General features: G+C 46.1%; 1 pseudogene; it reads right to left on the bottom strand.

The window, feature by feature from the left end:
* Positions 1–2,740: 2,740 nt before the first annotated feature.
* LOC120837017 lies at positions 2,741–3,492 on the bottom strand (annotated as a pseudogene).
* Positions 3,493–15,063: the final 11,571 nt, after the last annotated feature.

A 15,063-nucleotide genomic window follows, 5' to 3' on the forward strand; every position in this document is an offset into this window, starting at 1 on the left:
TTAGAATGTTCTACGCACCGAACCTTCTATGCCAATTTTCCCAGACCGCTAGACATTCTTTTTCAATTGAGTAATTTCTCTCCGCCTTGGACAGTGTTCGACTTGCATAGGCGATGACTCGCTCAGTGCCTCCTTGCACTTAACCCAGTACCGCCCCGAGTCCTGCATTACTAGCTTCTGTGTGAATCTTGGTTTCTGCGTCCTAATCAAAGGGTCTAAGAACAGGAGAAGTCTGGAGAATTCGCTTCAGCCTGCGAATGCCTGCTGTTGCTCCTCGGCCGATTCAAACATCTCGGCATCTTTCGTAAGTTTCGTGGGCGGTGCAGAAATCCTTGCGAAATCCCAAACAAACGTCGATAGCAGGCACAAAGTCCAAAGAATTTTTGCATGGCCTTCTTGTCTGTCGGCGCTGGAAATCCCGCGACTGCGCGAGTTTTTTCGGGGCCTAGGCAGACGCCTTTGTTACTAACCATGCGGCCTAGGAACATCAACTCGTCAGAGGCGAACCGACAGTCTGACGGCTTGAGTGCGAGTCCGGCGGACTGCATGGCTTGAAGAACAGCTCGGTGTCGTCGCAAGTGCACGTCGAAGTGACTTGAAAACGCTATGACGTCGTCGAGGTCGACAAGACAGGTCTGCCACTTCAGTCTCGCCAGTACGGTGTTCATGAGACGCTGGAAAGTTGCTGCCGCCGTGCATAGTCCAAAGGGCATTACCTTGAACTCCTACAGTTCATCCGGCGTGACGAAGGCTATCTTTTCTCGGTGCTGTTTGTCAACTTCGATCTGCTAGTAGCTGCTCTTCAAGTCCATCGATGAAAAATACCGAGAGTGGCGCAGCCGGTCTAGCGTTTGGTCGATGCAAGGAAGTAGATAGATATCTCTTCGCCACTGTGTTCAGCTGCCGATAGTCCCCGCAAAACCTACGCGTTCCATCTTAACCAGTACTACTGGAGAGGCCCACGGACCGCTTGAAGGCTGGATTATATCGTCGTTCAGCATTTCTTGTACTTGCTCCTGAATGACCCCCTTTTCTTTTATGGAGATTCGGTATTGTGACCGATGCACAGGGAGCATGTCATCCTCGGTAATTAGGCAGTGCTTCTCAACGGTGGTGGTTTTGCTCACCTTCGACGACGTCGCAAAGCAATCCCGGTATTCGGCGAGGAGTTTAATCAACCGCTGTCGTTTCAGGTCCGGAAGCTCGAGTCAATGTCGAGCTGTGCGGGCGACATACTGTCTTGCTGAGGTGACAAGGACTCTTCAGTTCTTGCGGTGATTTCGGGTTAGTTCCGGAGTTCCTCGACATTGCCCACGGTGATATCTTTCGGGGGGTGTTGCGTTTCTTGTCGGAAGTTCGTCATGAGGACCGCAGTGCACCCACCCTGAAGCTCAGTTATTTTTCCTGTGATGCCTATTCGTTTTCCCAGGAGCAATTGAATGTTGCCTTCCAGAACAACTTCTCCGCAGGTAGCTGAATCTGTTACGACGGGTACAACAACATGATTGTGGCGGCAGGTTCACGTGGTCGGCAGATACTCGGACGGTGGCTGACGCTGTTTGGGGTTTTTCTGAAGGCGGAACAGGTGTCAGCAATGTCAATCTGTTCTCTCGAAGGTCGATGACGGCGCAGTATTCACACAAAGTCCATGGCGAGAATGACGTCTCTGGCACAGTCTTGTAGAACGACGAATTTTACAAGACACGTCTCGCCGTGAATTTTAACGCGAGCAGTGCATCTTTTGACAGGGGTGATGTGTCCTCGAGCGGTTCGTATCTGTGACCCATCCCACAGCATCGTCACTTTTTGAAGGCGGTGAGAGAGTCTCCCACTCAAAACTGTGTAGTCTGCTCCGGTGTCCACAAGTGCTGATGCGTCGCGGCCCTCAGTAACGTTTAGGTTGTTGCGCACTGTTGCAGGAGCGTCATTGCGATACGTGGCTTCGGGAGAGTGGATGTGCTCCGGCGTTCTTGGAGGCTCTTGACTTCGGTCGTCTTCGGCAACACCACCTCCAGGCGTTGCCGCAGCTAGTTTTCCTGGCTCCGGAAGTAGATTTTGAGTGTGGGGGGGGGGGGGGGGGGGCTGAAGTGAAGCATTTTGTTTTTGCATATTTTATTATAGGAGACAAGGGCTGCACCCGAATTTCTGTCATTTTATTTTTACTTACTGTTTATTAAAATATCAAATATTATTTGCATGAAGTTCCTTACTTACCATGTGCAATCACTTTTCCTTCCAGCTTTATAACGACGGTATGGAGTTTTAGTGGCTCGTACGCAATACAGTTGTGGGTCAGAAATGCACACGCATAGAATGCAATACAGTTGAACCTCGATTTAGCGAAGTCACCGGGACCCCCTAATTATTTCGGGAACTTCGTAAAGTCGAGAAAGACATTCTTCGGGATAGGCTGCACGGGGAATCCGAATTTGTTCGTTAAATCAGGAAACTCGTAAAATCGGGTTTCGTTAAATTGAGGTTCAACTGTACTGATTTTTTGCGCATGCACTTTCTGACCCTCGAAGCCTTTACGTTCGATCCACCAAAACTCACTAATATGGCAAAAACACTTACGCATAGTGCTTCAGACAATTCCAAAATTCCTGCGGGGATACACAGCATTCCAAAACTGAGTTTGCGGAGAATCACGTTTATTATTCTTGAAATGCTCATTCAAAAAGACATCCACGCTACGAAATGAACAAGTAAACTAAGATAATCACATATATACAATGACATCTTATTGCATATTTTGAAAATGTGCACAAAAGCGTGATGAAGGAAACAGATCCACATGTAGGCCCCAAAGCCACGTGCGTTGGTCGTCTCGAGGAAGACAAAAGGTCGCCAATCGCTCGGCAGTCCTGGAGACAAATTCCTTGATGATGTCGTCCAGGTTGAGCTCGACACTCTTCCTTTTTGAATGCGCAAAATGAGGAGGCATGTTAGCCTCCCCTGAATCATGCGACTGCATAGATGCATTTTAATGCGGCATAAGGCACTAAACGAGCGCTCCCCCGAAGCGACAGATGCAGGCTCAGAATGAAGAAGTTTCATATATTTTACGACTTGGTCCAGGAGGTCACGAATTTCGTTGGATTTTGCCTGTAGTGTCCTCAATATGGAGTGAATTGTGAGGGAATCAAGGTTGCTTAAAAGAGTCGGCAAAAGTAAAAACTGCGCAGAGTCGGGCCAGGTCAAAATCACATGCATGCAGCTCCTAGGGCATCTTTCAGGTCATCTATTGTGAACTGTCTGCCCCCATCAGCGTTAATCAAAATGCTCTATAGTTTTACTAGCCTGCTTCAGACCAGGCTGTTCAAACCGCCGTTGAGTTTCACTCGGAATGCAGTCTATAGCCTCAAAGTACTCCTTCCGTAACGCTGTCTTGCAATCGAGTACAACTGGTAAAGAAGGTTTGTTGCTCATTTTGAGCCTTTTTGGCGGTTTTGTCGGCCTTGCGCTGCGCAGGTCCTTGAAACCTAGTCGCATTGCAGTTGAGCTCGCGCAATCCCACAACTCTTCAAACGCGACATCAGACCGCAGATGGGACATTGCCTCGCAGAGTCTCTGTAGCCTCTTTGATACCTGCGGCGCGAAACGTTGAACGTTGCAGTACCCTCGCAGGTTCTTCGCATGGACCGAACATATCTATAGAAATGTTTATTCCTAGCAGTGTTTCAAACATTTTCAGAAGCCTCCCATAACCGTTCAAAATGGCCCTGCTGTTGTCTGCAATCGAATATTCTGTTTGTAGCAGCTCGTGAAGTGTCCCCTGAACTAGGTTTTCAGCGACCCTTTTCATTGACTTCATTCTGACAGTCCACCTTGTTGGGCAAAGCGGAAGAAGGTTATTTGGCGTTGATCCAGCCTCTTCTGCCGCCTCGCTGACTCGAGGAATTACAATAGATGAATAAACAGCTTTGCGTTTCTTCGAAGTCGGAGGGGGGGGCTCAGTCCCTCCTGAAAAATCTTGGGGGCAATCTGGACCTCCCCTGCCCCCCCCCCCCCCCCCCCCCCGCCCTGTTCTGGAGTCCCTGGGATGCAGGCTCTGTCGTCGGGGTCGTGGCACTGGACACGCTAACGTCTTGGTGATGGTGAGCGGGATTCACAACAGAGAGGCGGTGGATTCTCAACAGAGAGAGGTGAGGATGGCTAACATCGGAGGAACTCTTCGATGTTGTGAGGGTGTTCGCCGTACCTCCGGCGTGGTCGTCCAGGTCGTACCCACGCAGTCCAAGTCGGCAGTAGGAGCATCCACGATAGATGTGGTTGGCTTCCTTGCAGATGTAGCAGAGCGGGCGTCGGTCGGCTGTTCGCCACGGTTCAGTCTTTCTTGACAAAGCTTGTTCTCGGCAGACGTGCGCCCAATCTTCCTGGTGTCGGGGATACTGCGTGGCGAGGGAGCTTCATATCGGGGGGCTGCCATGTACGGACGCGGAGGTGGTGGTGTTCGGCGGACCACTGCGGCGTAACTAATTGATCAGTGATCTCCTCCTGGTGCTGATACGGTGACAGGAGCCTCAGGCTGGAAGGCTTGGTGAACCTCCTTTCACACGACTTCGGTGAGTGAGAGAAAGGACGGGCGATTAGCAGCGCTCTTCCCGGACGATGTCGCAGACAAGTTCCCGAAGTCTGTCGGCACCGGCAGTGGTTAGGTCCAGTCGGAAAGATGTTACGATTGGAGGAGCAGTCACGCCAGCCAGTCGATGGAAAAGGCTTGCACCAGACGACAGCGCGCGCTCGATGTTGCTGGCTGCAGTCACAAGACAGTCGACGGCTGTCGGGATTTCAAACGAGGACTTCGAAAATTTCACCCTTTACGCCATCCATAAGGACGCGAAGTTTCTTTCCCTCGGCTGCCTCTGGATCGGCTCGGGTACTGAGGCCCATGAAATCTTCAAGAAAGCTGGCCATGGTATCGTTGGGGCCCTGCACCCTTCTATTTGGAGAAGGTCCACCACTCACTGTCGATGGTGATGGTTGATGAACGTTTGCTTCAATTCGGTGGGCAGGACTTCCATGTAGTGAAAGAGGCTTCGTGGTTATCAAACCAGTGCCTCGCAGTTCCTTCAAGCGAGAGGTAGAGGTTGTGGAGGCACTGCTCAGTCGTCCATTCGTTGTGGCGGGCTACGCTTTCATAGTGTTGCAGCCAATCCTTGATGTCCTCTTGGACCTCACCGAAGAAAGGCGTTGGAGTCCGGGGTGCGATGGGCACGTATACGACGGCGGGGCAGCCGGGGTCTGCAACGACTGGTTGTCCATCGTCGGCCTCGTTGGTTGCGTGTTCTTGAGTGGCAAAAGTCAGAATTCCGGAGTTAGGCCTTGGTTGCAGCGGCTTCCTTGGGTCTTGGTAGTTTGTGCGGATGGTACTCTTGAGTGGGGGACTGGGCTTTGGCTGTGAAGCCTCGGAGGGGTACGCTTCATGGGCTGCGTTAGCCCGGACCTCCACCAGAATTTCACGAATGACGATTGATGAGGCGACGAAAATTGAAGCAAACTAAACGATTAATGGGGCGAACTTGTGCCTAAAACAAAATAGAAGAAGACTAGCGTCGCAGGTGGCGATGACGGAAGAACCGCAGGATCAAACGCGGGTGGGGCTATTTCGCGGCAGCTGGCACAACAGCCCGGGGAAAAAATGCCGGCAATTTCGGACGGCGCGTGTATCACTCGAGATCGTGCACCCCCCGCCTGCGTTCGCGCCGCTTCGCGGCGACAGTCTGCGGCTGCTCATTAGAAAAATATTAACCCAATTGGCCCACCCATACACGCTGCTTCGCGGCAACAGTCTGGGGCTGCTCATTAGAAAAATATTAACCCAATTGGCCCACCCATAAACGCTGCTTCGCGGCGGCCCGCTGGCGGCCCAAGCCCCACTGTCCTCCACTTACCGTTTAATTCAGCAAAGTTTCGTTGACAATATTCGTTTTTTTTTTTTCAGTGTCAATTGTAGAAAAGAATTGTGGCAAATATCGCCAAATGCCTCAGCAAAAAAATAAAAAATAAATAAAAAAATTAAGCGTTGCAGGGGACTCCAAACCCTGGCCTGCTGGCCAAATCCGGCCCGCGGAGGCCTTCTGACCGGCCCGCGGCTGGCCATGGTGCTTATATTGAGCTCCGGCCCACAGCCCGCTACCAGTAGGCCCGCTGCTAGCAGTGCGGGCAGAAGCGCGCGTAATGACGCGACGGCGCGACGAGCACCGAACATACCGAGAGAGAGAACACCTCATCGTATTTCTCGCTCGACGCCGAAGCGAAAAAGGCATTTTGAATGCTCGGTTCACACGAAAACTGACAGTGCGGTGGAAGCTGCGTGTTCGCCGGACCAATCAACTGCATGTCTCTTATCGCCAGATCTCGCTCTCCACTCGTGAATAATGTGCAGAGAGGGTGTGATCACGTAGCAAAAGACCGGGAGGTGACTGGTTCAGCGGGTATGCAGCTTTCAGTGCACTGTCAGCTTAGGGGTGGACGGAGGATAGAAGAATCTCGAACGCGGCTTCAGTCGCGCAAGCGGTGCGTTGGGGGGGGGGGGGGGGGGGGGCTGCATGATTTTTCAGCAGAAACTCTGGGGGAAATATGTGGACATGTCGTGTGTTTTAAAACCTGTGGTTTCAGCCGTGAATTACATAAGGTCGCATGGGCTTAATCATCGCCAGTTTCGTGAATTCCTAAAAGATGGTTAATCGGAGTTTGTAGACGTTTGGCGTGCGATGGCTGAGTTGAGGTAAAGTGCTGTCGCGTTTTTTCAACCTTAGAGAAGAAATAAGGAAATTTCTCGCAGACAAGAAGCGGCCCGAACCGCTGCTTTCGAACAGTAAGTGGCTTTGGAAATTGGCGTTCTGTGTTGACCTGATGGAGCACGTGAATTTAAGCTGAATTTGAGATTGCAAGGCGAGACATGTCTTATTCATGACGTATGCATGGATATTAAAGGATTCAGGGTAAAATTACAGCTCTTCGAAAGACAAGTGTGAAACCAGACCTGGGATCATTCCCCCGTTGTGCAAAGCTCCGTACAGAGACTGATGTGGAATTCGTTTGATTCTTCGCAATGGAAATCCTCAGATACCTTCAGAGGCAATTTTTCGAACGGTTTTCTGACCTCGATAGGAGAGTTAGTTTGTAGTTTGACTTATAGTTTGTAGTTTCCTTCAGAATGTAGTTTGACTTGCAGTCAAACTACATTCTGAAGGAAAAATACAAGGTAGGAAATTTTATACAGTTTTACAAATCCTTGGGCTCTGAGGAATTTCCAAACCTGAAATAAACTGCTTTTTTGCACTACATACCTTTGTGAGCAGACATTTTCAAGTATGAAGTACGTAAAATCCAAATACAGAGCTAAATTGACTGTTGAACACTTGAAGTCCCTCCTAATTATTGGCTCATCAAGCTTGAAGCCGCATTTCAGCGAAATAATAAAGCCGAAGAATCAGGTACACCGCTCACCTTGGTCCTAGACTTCATGTCCGAGTAAATGGGTCGAAATTCTGATGCATTCCGGCTCAAATACTGGTTAGTGTTTTGTGGCATATAGTCGTATGTTGTCATCATCAGGTTCACCGTGCTTAGTCTCCTGCTTCATATCTGTAACTACGTTAAAATTCCTTTGCGTTCTCGTCTATATTGTGATATGAGTCATGTGTGATAACTATTGCATATTGTCATCACAGTTCTACCGTTCTCGTTAGTTTTTTTATCTGTGCGAATATTCCAGAGTTCATATGCGCTTTGATTTATGCCTGGTGGCTTATCTTGGTCACACTTATCGTATGTCACAATTACCTATATGCTGAATTTCGAAATAAAGTATATGTATTAATCCACCCTGATTGCTTCTCGTTTTACTCTAACTTGAGTTCCTCTATTTAAATGTTCATCAGGGCTTATTAATATAGTTTTTAATGATTTATAACATGTATTTGTTTTGCGGCCCTCGAGACTGCGAGAGGTCCCCAATCCGGCCCCTTGGCCAAAACGTTTGGAGACCCCTGCGTTTAGGGATCTGTCACAGAATTCGACTATTATTATTATTATTATTATTATTATTATTAATAATTATTATTAATGCTCCACTCGCTGATCCAAGGATGCAGGTGGCTCCACTCGCAAGTGGAGCCACCTGGATTCTTGGATCAGCTTTCGACGGTGCACCAGAAACTTGATCGCCTACTTTCTCTCAAAGACGCCGTGGATAACCTTCAAGGAATGCACCCAAAAATTGATGCCTTGTTGTCATTGAAACTAACGATCGATACTATGCGCAACACCATTAATGAGATGCAAGCATCCCTGAATTTTGTTTCTTCTCAGTATGATTCGCTGGTGAATTCGACGGAAGCCCACGACAAAGCTGTCAAAGAGCTTCAGACAGAAACCAAGGCCTTGAGGTCATTAATATCGGACCAGGCGCTTGAAATACAGCAACTGAGAGCGGTACAGAACGACACCGATCAATCCAGTCGTACGTCCAACCCTGAAATAATGGCATTCCCTTTCAACCAAATGAGAATCTTGGAGGCATTCTCACTAACCTTGCAGGGCAGCTGAGCATTGAAGGCTTTCAGCCAGCGCATGTCGAGAAAGCGTATCGCCTGCCTGCTAGACGTGATGCCGTGCACCCCATACTGGTTCGTTTTTCATCGTCTCCACTAAAAGAACGCTGGATGATGAGCCGTCGCCGCTTGAGCTCTATTCCTTCCGGAGACTCGCAGCCTCGAATCTGTTTCAATGACAATCTTACCGACTACAACAAAAAACTCTTCTGGATGGCGAGAACCAGAGCAAAGGAAAAGGGCTATAAGTTTGTGTGGGTTCGACATGGACACATTTTTGCCAAAAAATGCGAAGGATCAACTTTGCTTCGCATTATGAATGTTTTTGATTTGGAGCAAATAGTGTAGACCCTAATGGCGCATTTTTTTCAGTTTAAGTGCAGTGTAGACCTTAATGGCTCAATTTTCTCAGTTTAAGGACCTCAAGTCTTGCACTGAACACTTTAATGTGAACACAGGGACATCTTTTACGTTATTCCATCTCAACATAAGGAGCTTGCGCAAGCACTGGGATGAGTTTAGATTAACCGTAGATAGCGTGCTTCCGATAGCTGATGTGCTCATTCTCACAGAGATTAATATCCATAGTGACGACATTGGACATTTTTTGTTACCCGGATTCAACAATTTCTTTTATACTCGCGACAAAAAGCGCGGTGGTGGTATTGCTGTTTTTCTCAAATCCACATTGTTATATTCGGAAATTTCTGTATCATTCCTATCGTTTGAGTCACTGGCGTTACGTGTCTTTACTTCTACATATGAACTCTACCTACTGGCAATTTATAGACCCCCTGCGGATAGCATTCCTGACTTTCTCTCCGAACTTCGCTGCTGTATACAGTCGTTGCCACTAACTGCACCTCTTTGTCTTACAGGAGACATTAACATTGACCTCTTAAAGCCTTCCAAAGCTATAGTTTGTGAATACCTTACTCTATTGGCCGACTGCGGAATAGAACCATCTCTTCAAGCCCCGACAAGAGAAGAATATCTAAATACAAGACTTGTCAGCTCATCCATTGATCACATTAACCTAAGGGCACCTTTCTCAACAATCAAATCAGCCGTTATAACCCAGAAACTATCAGACCACTACTTTATAGCATGTCAGTTGGAATTTCCTGGTGTAGTGGGTGTTGTGCCCAATACTCAAATCCGCCAGATTGAAATAGTTGACCGTCAGAGATTTGACAAGCATGTTTCCGATTATGACTGGGTAACATTCAAACGGTCTGTATGCCCTTCAGAAGTATATTCTTCCTTTGTTGAACTCTTCCAGAAGTTTGCTAACGCATCAAAAAAAGTAATTTTTTTAAAGCAGAGGAACTCCAATTTACGCTGGCTTAACAATGACATATTAGCTGCAATTAAACTTAAACAAGTTGCTTGGAAACGCTGCCGGCGCTCACCACACAACCAAAGCCTGCTTGTAGAATTCAGATCTATCCGCAACAGAGTTAGCGCACTGATTCGCTCCGGTAAACGGGCTTATTTTCAAAAGCAGTTTTCTGAATCTCGGAGCAACGCTGTTAAAACCTGGTCATTGATCAACGAATTGCGCGGTGTCTCCCCGCGCGTGCAAGGAAGCATTTTAAAAGACACCTTTGGTATTAACTCACTCGCTGCTGCAAACCGTTTTAACGATTTCTTTGCTTCTTTTTCCGGAACAGCCAAAAAAAGCTCCATGTGTTCATCTATTCCTAACTCGAACCCTGCTTCCGCTTTTCTCCCTTACATGACAGCAAACGACTTAGAATCTATAATACTGAGCCTCAAATTGAACAAATCCCCTGGAATAGATAAAATACTTATTAGTGATCTTCGAAGAAATTTCACTTACATTAAGGATACACTCCTTTTACTTTTCAACAATATAATCGAGACTGGTATCATACCCCGCGAATTAAAAACTGCTGTTGTCAAACCCCTATTTAAGGCAGGTCAGAGAAGTAAGGTAGAAAACTATCGCCCAATATCCATTTTGCCATGTCTGGCACAAATATTAGAAAAATATATTTATATGACGATGGCATCCTTTATTGATAAATATAATATTATGTCTCCGAGTCTGTATGGCTTTATAGCTGGCCGAGGAACACAACCTCTCTTGGACACGTTTTCTGATGACTTAAATTATGGCTTTGAGAATAACTTGTTCACTTGCGCATGCTTCCTTGACGTTTCAAAAGCGTTTGATACTGTTAATCACTCTATACTACTTAGTAAAATATCAGCCATAGGATTTCGTGGACCTTTCTTGTCGCTTTTAGAAAATTTTCTGCTTGGGCGCACACAGTTGGTTTCGGTGAACAATGTGCAAAGTTCCACAGTTAGTTTAAAATCTGGCGTTCCGCAAGGGTCCGTTCTTTCTCCACTATTGTTTAACATCTATGTCAATGACTTATATAGCGTGGTTTCAAACTGCATTATTTACCAATATGCAGACGACACCCTTTTATTAATACGTCATACTTCCTACTCAGAAGCGCTTCAGATGCTCCAGCAATCCTCCAACAAAGTGATTGACTGGTTTTCTCGGAACTTGATTTCTATAAATGTGTCGAAAACAAAACTCGTCTGCTTTCGCAATCCCTTGAAAGTAGTGTCCTTAAATATTCCTTTTTTGCTACACACATCAAACTGTAGCTCGTTCCACTGTGCTGAAGTGCCGTATTCCGACTCTGTAAAATACCTTGGTATACACTTCGGCTCCGACCTTTCGTGGAATTCTCATATAACGAAAATATGTTCGAAGTTGAGAAGCGTTTCTTGTCTGCTTTATAACATCAAAACTTTCATGCCCCTCGGCTTACGCAAACGCGTTGCCTATTCGTTAGCCTATAGTCACCTGCGCTCTAGTATAACTCTTTTCGGTTCATGCTCGAATTTATGGCAAACGAAAATAGACAATATCTTAAAGGGGATTTTGAAAAACGTGTGCTATAACCTCAATTATTCTCATTTAGACCTTTTTGAGACATTGTCAATGCCGAACTTTAGATCTCTTTTTTTAGAAACAGTTGTGATCGGTCACTACTGGTCTGACGACTTTAAATCTCCTCGTCTCGTCTCACGGCAGCTACGGAACGTTTCCAAATATCTCGTCCCGAAATGCTACACACGGTATGGCAAAACTATGCGTTCATTCTACGTTCCAGACATTTTTAATCAATTACCATCAGATCTCTGGAACCTTACGTCAAAGAAGAAACTAAAAAAACGCCTCCGTCATATGGATATACTAAAAGAAAAAGGATAACTGTCTTTTTTTTTTCACATTTCTGTGGAGTATGTTTTTGTGACTAGGAGAGACTCATCGCGTGGTATTTCTGTCCCTCATATTTTGTGTCGATCTTTGAATGTGCTGTGAACAGACGTGCCGTGTGAGTGCGCCCTTTTATGTTCATTCTGCTAGACTCCTCATCCCGAAGATCTGTGCCTTAAAGTTTTGTGTCGATTTTTTTTTTAATGTCCTGTGACCAGACGGACAAACCAATTTTAACTCTTTTTTTCTCCTGTTTTCTTCAAATAATTTATATTGATTAGTACCGCTGAAGTGGACATTTACTATGGACTTCTAGTGTCTTAACGTTTTTTTTTTCTTTCTGACCGATTATGTTACCAATTCTACCCAAAAGGGTTCAGTCACACAAGCCCATGTCGGCTTTGACGAACCTGACAGCTTCATGAGTATAGTCCTCGAAAATAAATGTATTATTATTATTTTATTATTACTTATTATTATTATTATTATTATTATTATATTATTATTATTATTATTATTATTATTATTATTATTATTATTATTAATTGTTATTATTATTAATATTATTATTATTATTATTATTATTTTATTATTACCACGGGTTTAAGATGTTCGTTGGGCTCACTCCAAGAATTTAAACAAGAAACCCAAACCCACAATTCTTTATCTGACTTAAGGGCCACCCACACTAGCGAAAAAACGCGCCCGGCGCGCCGATAAATCGGTTAAGCGGCAAGATAAAGGGCGTGTCTCTGCACGTGCTCGTGGCGCTGACTGTGCTTCGGCGACATTTTGTTACTTGCCGCGATCGGCGTGCCACGCGCGTTTTCTCGCTAGTCTGGGCGGCCCTTTATGAGGGCTGTCCTCAGCGGCGATTCTTCGCGAGCCCGAGGTGAGGGTCCCTTTTGTGGCCTGTGCTTGCCTCACTCCGACATCATTGAAGGTTTTATCAATCACCACTATGCCTAACCGCCGACCATCTTGCTTATAAGACGCCTACATCTTCACAACGAGCCCAAGACCTCGACACGGCTGCTCCCATCGGCATTTCTGTGGCTTCATGTGCTGCGTCTTGTCGGCAACACCTGGTCACTACTGGCATCCGAACAATATCATCGGTGTCGTCTGGATCTGGTGTGGTGTTGTTCGTGCGCTACAGCTTTCACGGTTTCCTCAGTGCCGGGCCCGAGTACATCATCGCTCAAGAGCCACCATCAGCCCAAACTAACGTAGCCTTAGCCAGCTGACACCTTTTATTTTACGGGTGAGCCTGGATCTATACATTCTGCTTTCCCTTTGTTTAGTCATAACCTCGGTGGCAATAACCTTCCTCATTTTTCCTCAACTGAAATCGACTATCATGGCTACTTCTGAACTCTGTGCACTATGCTCAGACTCCATGCCAAATGACGGCCGCTACCTGAAGTGCGATGAATGCGCCAAGGTCTACCACCTAGGAAAAAAATGCTCAGGTATCTCTGAAAGCACATTTAAGGGAATGAGCGCATCGAAGGCAGACAAATGGCGCTGCCCTGCATGCCGCGGAAGGCAGTCAAAGGCTAACTTGGAAAGCCTTGATATTCCATCCACTCCAACCAACACTAGTGCCGTCTCAGCGCAGCTCACAGAAGTTAATGAGAAACTAGACCTACTTCTTTCTTGGAAAGACTCAGTTGGTGCTCTTCATGAGCTACTCCCGAAGGTCGATACTCTGCTGCTTTTGACGCAGACTGTAGATACTTTGAGAGTTAGCCTGAGTGAGATGCACAAGTCACTGAATTTCTTTTCATCAGAATACGACTCTCTTGTGGAGTCATCCAAATCTCACGACAACGTCATCAAGGAACTTCAAACCGAAATGAGTACATTGCGTTCTGTCTTGGCAGAGCAAGCAAAGGAAATTCAACAGCTCAAATCCAACCAGAATGACACAGATCAAACCAATCGCCTCCCGAACTTGGAAATACATGGGATTCCATTCAAGTCGAATGAGAAAGTTGCAGATATTATGACTGACCTGGCAGGAAAGTTGAAGATTGATTTTCAACCTGCACATATGACGTCTGCTCAACGTCTGCCGGCCAGAACAGGATCAATACCTCCAATCCTGATTCGTTTCTCCTCAGTCCCATTAAAAGTAACTTGGATGTCCACTCGGGGAAGCCTAAGATCCATCCCCCTTGAGGATTCCCATCCTCGAATATACTTCAACGACAATCTTACTGACGCTAATAGGAAGCTCTTCTGGATGGCACGCACAAGAGGAAAGGAGAAAGGCTTCAAATACATATGGACTCGGCATGGCAAAATTGATGCAAAACAAAATCAAAGCTCGACAGTCCTTCGCATCGCTGACAGTGATGCACTGGATCTGATCAACTAGGTTTTGATGACTAGTTTCTTTCAGCTAAAAGACCTTCAATCTTGCTTAGAAATCTTCAACCCTAACTCAAGTTGTTCCTTCAATTTATTTCATGTAAATATCCGAAGCATTAATAAGCACTGGGATGAATTTCTTATCGCTGTTAAGTCCGTACTTCCCATAGCTGACGCCTTCGTCCTTACGGAAGTTAATATTCACAGCAAAAATGTATACCAATTCTCCTTGCCTGGTTTTAAAAGCATATTCTACACACGAGACAAGAAACGCGGTGGTGGAATTGCGGTGTTCTTAGAAAACGCGTTGTTTTCTTCGGATGTACAGTTATCGTTCAACTCAGCGGAGACAATAGCACGGCGTATCTTTACTTCTGTCTTTGAAATCTACTTACTTGGCTTTTATAGGCCGCCTTCTGGAAAAATTTCCGAATTTATCTCTGACCTGCATAAAGGCCTACAAACGTTGCCGAATCATGCATCGCTCTGCCTTGTAGGCAATTTTAACATCGACCTTTTGAAACCTTCCAAATCTTTGGTTTGTGAATATCTTACTTTTTTGGCCGATCACGGTATTGAACCTCTGATACTTGCACCCACAAGGGAAGAAATCTTGGGAGACAAGTTAGTGATTTCGGCAATTGACCATATCAATGTAAGATCTTCATCCACTACAACAAAGGCGGCAGTTATATCACACAAACTAGCGGACCATTACTTTGTAGCCTGCCACTTGGAATTTTCAGTTTGCGCTTCAGAACCAATCCCCAAAAAGCTTCGTCGTCTTGAACTTGTAGATAAAAAAAAAATTCGATCACTTAATATCTACTCATGATTGGTATACTTTTCAACGATCTG

The sequence above is a fragment of the Ixodes scapularis genome, unplaced genomic scaffold (assembly GCF_016920785.2).
Source record: "Ixodes scapularis isolate PalLabHiFi unplaced genomic scaffold, ASM1692078v2 PGA_scaffold12__126_contigs__length_90152505, whole genome shotgun sequence".
Lineage (NCBI taxonomy): Eukaryota > Metazoa > Arthropoda > Arachnida > Ixodida > Ixodidae > Ixodes > Ixodes scapularis.